Here is a 2,873-nt window from a genome sequence, read left to right as displayed (position 1 = left end):
TTTTCAAATTTATTGAAAGATACCCGTTCCTTTGTCGGCACTAGTCTCTCTGGATACGGGGCTGAGAGAAGTACCTTAGCCCTCTCCTCTAGGTCTCGCATGCCGGCATCCGTGGACTTAGGCTGAAAGTCCACCACCTTCTCTTTATTAAAGCTTGAACCCTCTTCAGACCGTCTCAAATGTGAACCATTGATCGTCATCGGGTCGTATTTCGGAGCCAGGACTGACCCATCAGCACTCGGGTCTTGCCCCAATAATTTCGGAGTTGTTGAACCCCGGAACAAATGGTCCCTCACGTTGTCGGGCATCGGAGGACGAAAAATCTCGTTATCAGCAGCGATCTCAGTCGATCGACCAGTGATGTCAGTCGATCGACTGGGATGAACAGGACCAGAAGCTCCTGTAACCCGCACTTCAGTCGATCGACCGGGTATGTCAGTCGATCGACTGATATACCTGGTAGACGCCTTTTTCTTTCCTTTGCTCGTTCCAACTTTGTTTTGACTCGGTTTCGCCTCATCTTCCGCAGTGGCATCCTCGACCATAGCAGGCCCCTCCAGGGTAGACCCACTCCTCAATGTTATAGCATTTAGGGTCTCTTTCTCGTCAGTTTGAGTTGGTAAGTGTCCCGGAGCTCGAGTGGTACTCTTGCTAGCCAATTGAGCAATTTGGCTCTCTAGCATCTTCATCCCGGCCTCTCTAGCTTGGGACTCCTTCAGCAATAAGTTCTTCAACTCGGTGAACTCGGAATTTTGGGATTGTTGCTGCTGCGGCACATATGGAGGTTTTTGATAAGGTTGTTTGTGAGGGGGTATATAGGCTTGCTGCTGCTGCTGTTGTGGAGGTTGAGTCGGATTCAGGACATTCTGGCTACTCCACCTCAAGTTGGGGTGGACATTCGGCTCATAGTACGTGTTTGTCTGCCTATAGTGTTGAAAGGCAGCACAAGACTCAAAGGGGACAGAACAATTCTCTGAGACATGCCCCTCAGCTACACATCTTCTACAGACGAAAGGACCGTCTGAAACAGCGTTAACATGGTACATCCCTCCTTTAGAAGCTCCTCCCAACTCATATTTGTCAAACCTTGCAGTGAGAGCTTCTAGTGCAGCAACAGAGGAAGATTCAGCAGCTCTCCTCTGGTTTCCTCTCGAATTCCCATATTCAGCCTTATGAGTGGCCAAATCATCGATGATCTTCCACCTTTTAGTCTCTCCCATGTTCTCAGCAAATCGGCCATTGGCTGCAGCATCCAGAATAGCCCTCTGATCGTCATAGAGCCCATTATAGAACTGATTGCAAAGACTCCATTTTTCGAACCCATGGTGCGGTATGGTTCGCACCAGTTTCTTGAAACGGACCCATGCTTCATGGAAGTTCTCATCAGGCCCTTGTTTAAAGCTCGTGATCTGAGCTCTAATGGCATTCGTCTTCGAGGCAGAGAAGTACTTTTTGTAGAATGCCAGGGCTAAGGAATTCCAGTCGGTGATCCCATGGGCGGCTCGGTCCAGATCTCTATACCACTCTCTTGCAGCGTCACGAAGAGAGAAAATGAACATGGTCTCCTTGATCTGATCTTGGGTCACACCGGCCGGCGGGGGTATAGAGCAGCAATAATCAACGAAGGTCTCCATATGCTTGGCTGCATCTTCATTTGCAGCTCCCCCGAACTGGTTTCTCTCAACCAGGTTAATATAGGAAGGCTTTGGCTCGAATTTTCTCGCCTCCCCAGGTAGTTCGAATCCTTTGTAAAGATTCTCAACTGTCGGCTCTGAGTGACTGGCAATGGTTGCTTTTTCAGCCATGACTGGAATTTCGGAGAAGTGACTGTCTCACCAAGAAATAGAAGCAGAGAGATGTAGGTGGATCTTCTTCGAACAACTCGTTCTCGTAAAAGCTTGACAGAGTACTCAGCTCTTCCTCCTCTCGTCGGCAATACCCTTTGTGATCGTCTCAACTCGCGCAATGATTTCTCAATCTCAGGATTTAATGGTACTAGTTCACCACCCTGTGACCTGCGCATAAGAAGAAACTACAGAAAGAATATAAGAAAAGTTTAAGGAACGGATGTCCCTTAAACTTAAGAAAGACTAAAAATAAAACAACTAAAAATTAGAACTATTGCCTCCCCGGCAACGGCGCCAAAATTTGATACCCGTCGTGAGGTGTCAAAAATAAATTTATAATCTCCAACTACAACTATAGCTAGCGGCAGTCGGGTCGAACCACAGAGAGGCAGACGTAATTTCTAGTTGTTTAAATTTGGTCTGAGGTAACAATAAGGTGGGGGTTTGATTGGATTTGGTCTACAACTAATGAGCAATAAAATAAAGTAAACTAAGCAAACGGATGAAATCAAGTATAAAAAGAGGTACTAGGATGGTCGGTTCGTTATAGCTTCAAGGCAAAGATACTAAACAGGTCTAAATCAAACACATGAGGCGGGAAATAAGAGGTCCTCTCGGTCCACTCTTAACAAATAGCATCTTTCGATCTCGCTATAGGTCCCTAATATCACTAATACTCACTTTCGTCCTGAAAAGTGACTAACGGTCTAAACTTTACCTATCTTTCGATCTCAAAGATAGTTTAGTCATTTTAATTGGTGATCTAATAACTCGCCCCTATCTCTCGATCTAATGGGTCACCACAAATTAAGCATCTAACTGGTCGCATGCATTCAATTCGTTAAATACAACATTAAAATCAATTAAAACGAAAGGTAACCTCACGTGGTCGATCGATCGACCAGGTATGGCGGTCGATCGATCGACACGCGATTTCATCAAAAAATAATACTACGCCGCCTACGCCATAATTCCCCTACATCCTAGCACGAATAAATTAGCTACTCATACTAACGACGATAACAA

At 45.8% G+C, this 2,873-nt stretch overlaps 1 non-coding gene across 1 annotated transcript; it reads left to right on the top strand.

Moving 5' to 3' along the window:
• Positions 1 to 1,317: 1,317 nt before the first annotated feature.
• LOC141658264 (small nucleolar RNA R71) lies at positions 1,318 to 1,424 on the top strand. Its single transcript, XR_012549158.1, has one exon. It is a non-coding gene; the product is annotated as a small nucleolar RNA R71 (small nucleolar RNA).
• Positions 1,425 to 2,873: the final 1,449 nt, after the last annotated feature.

The sequence above is a fragment of the Silene latifolia genome, chromosome 5, assembly GCF_048544455.1.
Source record: "Silene latifolia isolate original U9 population chromosome 5, ASM4854445v1, whole genome shotgun sequence".
In the NCBI taxonomy this organism is placed as follows: Eukaryota; Viridiplantae; Streptophyta; class Magnoliopsida; order Caryophyllales; family Caryophyllaceae; genus Silene; species Silene latifolia.
This window is presented reverse-complemented; position numbering and strand designations above follow the sequence as displayed.